The 11,118-nt window shown below is 64.8% G+C and overlaps 1 long non-coding RNA gene across 1 annotated transcript; it reads left to right on the plus strand.

The window, feature by feature from the left end:
* The first annotated feature begins 6,749 nt into the window (after positions 1–6,749).
* On the plus strand, positions 6,750–10,833 carry LOC121022810 (uncharacterized). The gene is made up of 2 exons (XR_005787117.1): positions 6,750–7,735; positions 9,342–10,833. It is a non-coding gene; the product is annotated as an uncharacterized LOC121022810 (long non-coding RNA).
* The last annotated feature ends 285 nt before the right edge of the window (positions 10,834–11,118 follow it).

Here is an 11,118-nt window from a genome sequence, read left to right on the forward strand (position 1 = left end):
CCACAGCTGTCCACGGTCTCGGAGCCCGGGGCGAGGGGGACGTGTACCCCTGCGACCTCTTCCCTGCTGGGGCTGGCACTCGGGTGGTGGCATCTGCCCCCCAGACGGCGAGAAGGGGCACAAGGTCCCTGCAGTCCTCGATGTGCCCACCACTCCCTGCCCCAAGGGCCCCTGCTCGGCGCCCCCAGACCACTGCCCTGTCCCACGAGCCTCCCCACCCCCACCAGCACCCACTGCCCAGGGACTGGGGCAGGCCAGGTGCTCGCTACACACACATGTCCTCTGCCCTGGGAAACCTGCAGGTTGGTCTCAGCTCAGGCCCGCTGTACACGGGCCTGGTTTATGAAGGCCTTGGGGCGCCTGGGTGGCTCAGCGGGTTAAGCGTCTGACTTGGGCTCAGGTCACGATCTCATAGCTCATGGGTTTGAGCTGACAGCTCGGAGCCTGGAGCCTGCTTCCGATTCTGTGTCTCCCTTTCTCTCTGCTCCTCCCCCACTCGTGCGGTCTCTCTCAAAACTAAATAAACATTTTAAAAAATGTTAAAAAATAAATAAATAAACATTAAAAAAACGAAGGCCTGCACCCAAGTGCAGGCCACCCATCCAGAGGCCGTACACGCCAGAGAACCCGACGTGATCCTGCCAGCGTGGGGTTCCCAGCCTCTGTCTCTGCTGACCCGCTGACAGGCCCAGCCCCCTCCTGCCCAGGGCTCCAGAGCAGGCAAAGGAGGAGAGGCACAGGGCACCACCCAGGCAACACCTGTCCTGTGCCTGCTCAGAGCTGACAGCCTCCCTCTGCTTGCCCGTGCCATTTCTGGGAGTTGCCAGGCCCCAGGGTAGAGGCACCTAGCGTCCAGAGAAGGAGCACCTCCGTGGGGAGGGCACTGGCCTGCAGCCCTCCCTGTACGCAGGACTCACTGCACTGGTGAGCCCCCCAGCCAGGGCCTGGGGAGCGTGCCCGCAGCTGCCAGCCCCTCACAGGGGGCCTGGCTCCCCCAGGGGACCTCACAGAGAGAGACCAGCCACACAGAGGCTAAGGAGAAGGCTGTCCCTCAGTAGAGAGACCTACTGTTACACCTTAAAGTCCTGCCGCAGAGACAGATGGGCAGGACAGGACCCTGCTCGAGTCACCTGGGGTGTGGTGGCACTGTCACCTAGAGGCCGCCCAGCTGGGGTGACTCAGGATGCTGCAGATCCCTGGACAGAAGGAGCAGTGAGTGAGAACCACAGGGCTGGCCAGCCAGCTCAGGTGGTGCCCCAGCCCTCGCCTGGATGTGCCCTTCGCTCCAACACCCCCTGCGGGTCATCTGCCCCCCCCCCCCACAGGGGCATCTGCAGCACCAACCTGACCAGGAAGTGATTCTTCCTCATACTGACCCATGGACCGAGGAGGAAATGGCCTGGGGTAGGGAGTGGCCACCTTTCCGGGTCTCTGGATGTAGGGACAACTGTGACTGGCCTCCCACTGACCCCGCTGAGCTCCAGGTCCCACGGCTGCAGACACCAGGGCGGTGCACTGTGGAGGGGGTGGTGTGGTATTTAGCCCATGGCCAGCTGACCCCGAGCTGTGGACTGTGGGTCTGAGCCGCCCGCAGGCAGAGGGACCCGAGAGATGGAGGCCTGGATGTGGGCCTGTCCCCACCTCACAGGGCAACAGCCCTCTGGGGACAATGGCATGCATGCCCCCCACCCCTGCCCCTGGTCAGCAGCAAAGCTAGAAGGAATCTGATGGGACCCACTCTGAAACCCTGGGCCGCTGGGCGTCACCTGGGGGCTCCCCTGTAGCCCCTGCTGAGCCCTCCATATGTCTGTTCTGCCGCCTAGGACAACACAGCCCACGTGTACACATGCCCCCCCCCCCCCCCCGTGGCTCCGTGGCGTCTGCTGGAGGATGTTCTATCTGTGCCACTTTATGATTAGTTATAAATCCCTTGGGATTTGGGGTTTAGAATCAGCAAACCTCCAATCTGTGACAAGCCCTCTGCCTCTTTAGAGATAAGCCAGCATCAACCCTTCACTATCCGCCAAGCCCGCAGCCCTCCAACAACAGGACACACTCCCTCCTCTGCCTCGTTCTCAGACACACACCCCCTCCCTCCCCAGCAAGCCCAGGATGCGGGTTTGGGGCTGAGAGCCTGGCTTCCTGAATTCTACCCAGTTCCCAGTAATGTCCAGGCCCAAGGAGGGGGCTGTGGGAGGGTGACACCCGGTGCCTTCACACCCCCACATCTCTGTCCCCCCAGGTGAGGGGCTCGAGCAGCCACACCTGTGACCCAGAACCCAGCCCCCTCAGACACCCCAAGGCCGTCCACCCATGGCCCAGTGTTCTGTAGACACTTTCACACTTCATCCACCCCCAGGTCACGACCCCCGAAACAAGGGGAGCTGGCAGCAAGGCAGGGCAAAAACTGGACGGTGGGGACCAGACCTCCCCTTCAAGGAGCCCTGACGGTGCAGGGCACCCACAGCCTCTAGGGCATTGGGCCAGGGGACTGGCTGAGAACTCCCAGGTTGTCCTGTGCCCTCACAGCACCCACACACATCTCCAAGGGAACCAGACGGAAGGTTCCTGCCCCAGAGATACAAGGTAAATATCAGAGGGGGGTGGGGGGGCTGCTCTGGGAAGTCACCTCAAATCAACCCCAGAGCCAGAGAAGGTCCCCTCATGCCCACAGCCTCTGTGAGGCCTGGCTCTCTCCTTGCCCCCAGGAGACTGGGCCAGTGGCTCCTCCTGCAAGAGGAGGGAGAGCCTGGGGACCAGGGTCTCCCCTGGGAGCACGACAGAAGGCTTGCCACCACTAAGTACATTTAGCACCCAGGCAGCTCCCACCTCCTGCCCCTTGTTAGCACAGAACCGGTCCCACAGCCAGGCGACAGGCACAGGAGCCTGCCAGACACCTGGACCTTCCCACGGCAGCAGAGATTTGAGGACACGCTGCCAGCTGCGGCCTCCCTCACAGGGAACGGAAGCTGCCGACTTCAGCACGGCCCTGCTGGACAGCTCCCCAGCCACGGGCAGGCCTTTCCAGGGAGAGGGACTGGCCCCTCCCACCCCCACACCCAGCACTGGGCACAGGGCGGTCTTCTCCCAGTCTGAAGGCCCCAGAGTCAGAGCGTGGCCAGCAAGCTGCCCCAGCCTTGTCCCCACAGCCCCCTCCCCGCAAGGATGGCGCAGCAGAGATGGGGGCACGACCCAGAGCTTGTGACTGCTCCCCCTGGAGACCCAGGAAGGGGGGACCGGGTGGGGGCACCACAGGCTGCTGGCAAGGACCAATGAGGGGCGCTCCCAGGAACACTGCCTGCCTGCCCCCACCCCACTCCCATTCCAGCCCTGATGGCCCTGCTCCAGGGACAAGGCTCACAGGGAGCTGGCTCCTGGGCACCGGGGCTCCTGGCAGCCCAGGCCATGCACACAGTTGAGGGGCTTAAGGGAGACCCCTCCAGGCCACCACAGCCCTGGTCAGATGGCCCACCACAAAATGCACCCACACTCGAGGAATACATTTGCACATACAACATGAGCCCTGACTGCAGGGCAAGGAGTGGGCATGACTCCCTCAAGCAGCACCCTAACACTAGGCAGGAAACCCAAAAACACGGACACCACAAGGGCGGGGGGGCTCAGCTGCTCCAGTGAAGTCACATGTTGAAGCCACAGGCCAGGTGGGCTGGCAGGGCGGGAACACGGGCCCAGGGTGGGCAGGGCCGTGGCCAACCCCGGCTGAGCTCCGGTCGCTGGACACACTGCTGTCCGTCCGCCCTTCCAGGGAGCCCAAAGCACCCAAGGACAGGGTCCCCGTGCCCGGGAGGACCAGGCAGCCCACACTGGGAGGGCGCCTCCCTCATCGACGCTCCTACAGCAGCAGGGGGCACGGGAGGAGGGACCCAGGGAGCAGCATGACCCTGCATGCCACGTGCTCCCCACTGGGCCTGGACCTCCGTGTGCACAACGGGCAGTGATGCGTCCGGACCCGGCAGGTCTGGGGCCCCAGGAAGGGCTGAGCCCCTGCCCTGCCGTGCCCCGCAACCGGCACCAAGCATAGAGGACTGTGGACTAAAGAACAGAGGCCACACCGCTACCACACAGGGGGCGGGGGTTGCGAGTGAGGGGCCCCACCCGCATGTGCATCGCCAGGGTGTTAGGGACACGGACCCCCGAAGTCCCGGCCTCCAGGCAGCGAGGGCAGAGGCCTGGCTGGGGGTGGGCACTGGGCCTCCGGGAAACAGCCACTTCAAGTGAAAAACCTAGCATCTGACTGAATTTCTGCCGGTTTGGGGAATCCAGCTACCTTCGCAGGGTGACCTGGTACTGTGCTCTTTCAGGGTCTGTCAGACACACACCGAAATACTGAAGCTGCTCTAGGACTCACCTCCCATTAACGCCGAGTGTGGGGGAGGGAGAGAAACTGGCCTCATGCTGCCGAGGGTGGGCTGGGCTCTGCGGTCGACACCCCAGGAGCAGGGCCACGTCCCAGGGCACCGTGGCACCGTGCGGCAGAGGGAAGGGCAGGATAAGCCCCTTACCGGCTCGGAGCCTGCGGCTGGGGCAGCCGCCACTCTGCGGCCCCGACTGTGCTCCCTGCCCCCCCCACCCCCGACCCGGCCCTGCAGCCCAGCACGGCTGCCCAGCCGGGCCTTGCGACAGCCCCCACCCACTGTCCCCACAGTGCATCTGCTCTCCTTTCTCCCCACGGCCCCCCTCCCCAGCCAGGGCCCCCCTCAGGCAGCATGTCCAGCACACGGCCCGAGCAGGACACACCGGTCCCCTGCGGGTTCGGTCCCGCACGTCCCGCATCACACACGAGAGCGAAGACACAACCATGGAGGTGTGAGACCGTCCAAGCGGTCGCACAGGTATCAACAGTCTGGGCCGTTCACGGAACAGAGGGTGGGGGCCCTGCGCATGGGCATGGCCTCGAGACCCCGGACGGTCACAGCATCCCACACCCGGCCGCTCCTTCCAGGCCCCCGAGCGCCCCGTGCCAGGGGTGGGCGCAGGAGGGATGGGTGAGAGAGAGGCCTCGGGGTCGCGCCAACCCCACACACCTGAACGATCCCAAGGGACCTGAGCTCCTCACACACACCAAGCTGCACACCCTGAAGAACAAAGGGGCTGGAAAGTTCCAGGGTGCTCCTCCCCACAGGCATCGGGGACTCGCCCCCTCGTGCTCCCCGTGCCCAGGAGGAGGCCAGCTCTGTGAGTCCCCTGGGGCTACACCCAGGCTCTCGGACAGGCGGGTGGGGTTGGGGGAGGGTCTGAAAGGAGTGTTTAACAGAGCCTGCAGCTGCCCACCCAGGAAGGGGACTCCGCCGGCCTCCGCAGACCTGGGCTCCCAACTGCCCCTGCCCAGCTGGGCCCTGGCCGAGAGCCTGAGGCCGGTGTCACCGCCCAGGAAGCTGGACATGTGAGCCCGGTCTGCCGTTGGACCCACGTCTCAGACAGAACCAGGTGAGTTAAGTACCCTGCCTTGGAGCTGCCTCCCACCACAGCCCTGCTTCACCCAGTGGCCACCTCCGTCCATCGCCTTTCTCATCTTGGCTTGGCCCCTGGGGGAGGCCCCCTACCCAGGGAAACAGCCAGCCAGGACTCAGGTGAGCTCCCAACCCGGCCGGGCCAGCCCAGGCAGTGGCTCCCCACATCACCTCCCGGCCTGCAGTTCAGGCTGAAGCTGGCCACGGGAGTCAGTCACCCAGGAGCACTCGGGCCAAACCACGCCTCACAGATGCCACATTCCCGGCCAGGCGGCCTCCCGCCGCCCCCGCAAACTGCCCACGGCAGTGATGTGGAGCCGCAGCCTGACGTGTCCCCGGCTCCTGCTGCGTCACTCAGGCCACACAGGCCCTGTTTAGGCTGCCCTCCCACCTCTGCCCTGGGGCCAGGGAGGCCAGCCCTGCCCTCCAGGGCCCACCCTCGGGCCCCGCCTAAGCCCACAGTGGGTGGCTATGGTGTGGGTGCCCCGGGGTGCCTCCATTACCAGTGGCAGGCCATGAGCCCCCGCTCCCAGGGACCCCCAGTCCCTCCACTACTGCCCAGTCCAGAACCATAAGGCCCGGGGAGCCTTCTGTCCCCCTCGGCCAGGCTCGCGGGGTGAGCCTGTAGGAGGCCTGTGTGTGAGGATGTGGCGACAACCTGGGGAAGTGGCTCTGTCCTCACAAAATGACCCCCCCCCCCAGGATATCATGTGGTGCTCCTTATCTTTGTGACTCTCAGAGTCCACCTAGAGGCCCTGTCAGCCCAGGTTCCAGCAAGGAAACCACCCTGGTCGAAAAGCTCTGCTCCCTTAAGCCCTGGGGCCTCTGGGAGCACTGCTCTGGGGGCTGAGGGGGGGGCGCTGCTGCCCAGCTCCAGAACACTGGCCCCTCAGAGACTGCAGAGCAAGGCCGGGGCCACCTCTCAGGGTGGGGCCCGACACAATCCCCGCTTTGTCCCTGCAGCCTCTGTCCCAGCCCAGCCTCCATCCTGTCCAGTGCCCGCGGCAGTCCCGCTCGGCCAGCCAGCACGGCTGGGACAAGGCCTCAGGCAGGGCGCGGGCAGCTCGGCCGTCCTCGGCCAGGACCCGGGGCTCCGGGCCAGGCTCGTGGAGGCCCATCTCAGGCCCGGGCTGACCTGGCCAGGCACCCAGAATGGCTCCAACAGAGAGCGGCTGTAGGAGACACCAGCTCTCCCCACTTCCTGCAGAGTCCAGAGGAACCCGGAGGCAGGGGGGGGGGTTCCCCCATCCCCTGAGACCCTGGATGGGACCTGACAGATGTGGACCCGCTGTCCTGCCACCAGACACTGCCCACAACAGATGCCCCCCCCCCCCCGCAACTGACATCATTCCCAGCATGAGCTTCACAAAAGCCGCAGGAAACCCTGCTCTGGGGGGTGGGGGCTGGGGCTCAAAAGCCACCAGCTACTAAGCGCCAGAGTCCATGCTGCCCCTGCTCTGTGCCTCCAGCACAGGACCACCCCGTTAAGTTCCAAGGTGTCCACGAAGGCCGGTGGGCCCCACCCTGCACGGCTGGAGAGACCAGCCAACGTGGGGAGCATGTGGGGCCACGGGCAGGCAGCAAGCTCCTCTCTGAGACGCGTGTGGCCCCCGCACTCACTGTGTGGCGACAGGCCTCCAGAAAGCGCAAGCACTCCCCGGCCACAAGGACGCCGTCCACCGGAGGTGGGCACGGGCAGGAGGGAGCTCTGGGGTCCGGGGAGCCCCAGGCACACCCACACCCCAGTGGGCAAAGGCAGGGTGGCCACAGCGGTCAGATGGCTCCTCCCCCCACCCCTGGCATTGCCACCTGGCTGGGGCACTGATCTCAAAGCAGCCTTACCCTCCCAAGGTCCCCCCAGAAACCCGCTCTGAGTCCAGTGGCTTTGAAGGCACAGGTGTTCTCCAAGCCAGAGCACCAGGTAACCACGAAGGTGCCCTGACTGCGTCGTGTCAACACCAGTCACAGACGCTCCGTGGTGTCCGCAGACAGGCAGCATGGCCAAGGCGCCACCCACAGCGTCCAGCCTCCGACGCCGGAAGGACCCGTCTGCTCCAGAGACACTGAAGGTGCCAAGCACAGAGCAGGGCTTATGCTCAGGCAGAGGATACGGACAGTGCACATTCAGGCCCTGAGGTCATCCCACAACACCTGGGTAAACCAGGACAGGAAACAGCCAGAGAAACGTGCCCCTGGGCGGGGCCCAGGCCAGTGCTGGCTTCCTGCAGCAACCCACTTGCTGGCCCCACACAGTCCTTGAGGAGGTGAGTCGGGGAGGGGCGGCGGGGCGGTGGGGGGGGGGGGGGGGGGCACAGCCAGCCAGCCCTGGAGGCCCCGTCCAACACGCATGCTTCACCAAGCATGGTCAAGCCTGTCAGCAACCAGAGAGGATCCGGATGGCCCTGGCCACCTTCAGGTAGGCTGGGAATGGGGCAGGACCCGGAGCCCCTCACCCCACGGCTTCTGTTGCCCAAACCCAGTCCTGGGCAGCTGTCACCCCTACAGCCTTCTATGAGGATCCGTTAGAAACAGAGCCCCTCCTTGGGGCTGTGGGCAATGCTGTCCAAGCATCTTAGAGGAAGTGAGAGCCAGCCTCTGCACCTGCAGCTGGGGGCACCCCATTCCCAGATGGTCCTAGAGACATCTCTGCACCCTGGGCACATGGCCTCTGCCCACCCCAGGACTCGTCCACCCCAGAAACCTCCATGCCGAGCTGCCCTCCCTCGAAAGGGACAGCCCACCCAGGGACAGCCCTTCGGTCCAGGCGGGGGGCTTCCTGGCAGAGAGCCTGCACTGTGGAAGGTGGGCTGGAATGCTATCTGTCCCACTCAGTCACGGGCGGGACACTGACCGACACTGCACAGGCCTCTCCGACAGCTCCCGAGGGGCCAGGGGAGACAGGCGTGGGGGGGGGGGCTCCCCACAAGCTCTGTCCATGACCATCTGAGAACAGGGTCCTGCTACTCTGAACTTTTAAACCGAGCCTGTGCCTTGAGCAGACTGGAACTGCTCCCCTTGGCCAAAGCACTGAGTTCTGAGCCGGCTTCCTCACTTATGGACAGACGGACTGCACCGTGCCTGCTGCACAGAGGGCGGAGGCTCACGGGGGCAGGGGGAGACCCGCAGACACAACAGGTGGTCCACACATGGCCAGCGGAGGCTGACCGCACTCCCTGCCCTGTCCACCTTTGTGGCCGGGGCCACGCCCCTTCTCCCGGCCTCAGCCCCCTAAAGCACCCCAGGGCCCACTCCAGCCAATGCCTCACCCCCCAGCCCCGTGTGCAGGGCCCATGACCTGCAGCCTCTCTGGCTCTCAAGCTGCCTTCTTCTACACAGCTTTCCAAAATCAACTGTGCCCTTCAGGCCGAAGGCACCTTCCCTGACTCCTGCCTCTGGCTCTGCTCCCCCATCTGCTCTGCCCTGGGCCATGGTCACTCCCAGGTCTATCAGACTCTCTCCTTCACTTGTCTCTTCTCCCAGCTCACCTGTGTCTCTCCCTCCCTCCCTCAGTCTCATCTTCACTGGCTTCCCCCACCCCAGGACTTCTCCTCAGCCTGCCTGACCAGCACCCCACACGAATTCTCCTAAAGGTCCCCGGAGACCCTGAAGGGGACACCCCAGTGCCCTCAGCGTGGCAGTCTAGATCCTTCCCCCTGGCCCACGCTCCAGCCTTCAAGCCCAGCCAGGTGAGCTGCGGGCAGCCGCCTCACCCGCGTCTTCTCTCGTGAGCTGCCCTGGCCATCATCTGAAAGCCCCGCCCCTGCCACCTTGTCCTCAGCTCCCACCTACCAAAGGGTCCCTGAGGGCAGGCTCCACATCCTACTGTGGGCCCAGCTCTGAGAGCCCACCACCTTCCTCCTCCTCCCACAGGGTCCTCCTGGCTTATGGGAGCTGAACCCCATCGACACCTGCTGTGCTCTAGTTGGGCAGCCCTGCCCTGCTCCATTTCCTGGTGGGGCTGGAAAGGTGAAGGCCAGGGGGCCACATGGCTTACACAATACACACCCCCCCCCGGGACCTGCTTGGGCCCCACCTGGACCCTCTGGAGGTGCCCCCTGCTCCCCAGCTGAAGAAGCCTTTCCTGGATCAGGGCTGAGTCAGACAGAGCCTCGGCAGCGGACTCCGGCCCGCACAGGGACAGCTGCCCCCCACCGGAGGGTGGGTAGGTGCCGAAGACCCACCCGTCCACCGGAGAACACGACGCCTCCCCAGGGCAGCCTCCACAGGCGACCCCAGGACACTGAGGACAGCCATGTAGGGGAAATGCCCTGGCAGAAGGGAGATGACCTCTCAGTCACACCCGTGCTGCCCGGAGGCAGAGGCCTAATGCCCACACAAGTGACAGAACCCGCTTGCTGAGCCAAGAGCACACAAGCGAGACAGAACCACCGAAAAGATGCTACAGAAGGGACAAGCGGCATCCCACCAGCCACCAGAGGGGCGTCCAGCCAAGCAGAGGGGCAGTCTGCCCACACCTGTGCTCGGCAGCCGGCGGTGTCCACCCGACTCCCGCATCTGGAGGCGGAGCAGCAGGTCCCCTGGCTCGGGGCTGCCGGCCGGGGTACCCACAACGGGTGGGCAGCACGAAGCTCGCCGCCGCCTGGGTGACTCCCTCCCTTTCCAGGGCCCCAGGCAGAGCGCACGTGAGGACCGGGGAGGACCCGGGCACAGGCAGTCCGGGGACGGAGGCAGCGCTCGGAAGCTTCGGTCACACAGTCTTCCACTGAGGTCTCCTGGCAGCAAGCCTACCCCGGATAAGGTCAGACGTTTATCTCCCGGGCAAAAGGACAGGCCTGGGAAACTGCAACTCCCTTGGCACTTGATGCCCAAGACCAGCCGGCAAACCGAGTGGCCAGGCCCAGTGCACCCACACCCCCGGGGCCCCACGTCCACCGAAGTCCAGACAACCCTTCCGCAAAAGGGACAGGGAGACAGCCCTCCCGGGAAGCAGGCACTCCCAGGGCCCTGGACGAGGCCACAAGGAACGCAGGATCAACAGATCCCTGGGGAGGGGGCCTCAGCTACAGGGAGAGCCCACTCCCCTCAGAGGGGAGAGGGACCCGAAGAGAAGGCCCGCCGCTTTGTGTCCCTCTTGCAGCTGTTTCCTAAACATCACATGGCAACGCGGTGTTGACACACGCGCGCGGCTGATCCTTTTGTATTCGTTACTGTTAATTACGGTGGAAACGTCCCGTAATGAACCGTACAACACTGTAACTCGATGAGGAGTACGGAGACCGGCCCCCACCCGTGGCGACCAGCGAGCGCGGCACACGTAGAATTCACCGCTGTCACCACTCACACGATGATGTTGCCTCATAATCACATTTTACCGGTGCGATAATTAGATTATTTCACTGCTCCCACGTTGTGCTGCCCCAGGCCCCTCCCCCACTGAGGATTTCACCAACTCCAGGGGTTCCTTGCAGGAAACATGCATATTTTGAACTCAGAGGGACACCGGCTGTCTCCCACCTTGAACCCGGGCCACACCACCCCCACTCCCAACAGCGCTGCCCTACTGCCGGGGATCCCTTGGGGCCACAGCGGTTGGCACAGCGGCTGTCTACCCACAGTGGGGGGGGGGCAGCTTCCCTCCCCCCCCCCCCCCCCGGGGTCCCTTCATACACGCGCTGCCTTAGTTACA

Source organism: Herpailurus yagouaroundi, unplaced genomic scaffold, assembly GCF_014898765.1.
Source record: "Herpailurus yagouaroundi ecotype Mexico unplaced genomic scaffold, PumYag 438, whole genome shotgun sequence".
Lineage (NCBI taxonomy): Eukaryota > Metazoa > Chordata > Mammalia > Carnivora > Felidae > Herpailurus > Herpailurus yagouaroundi.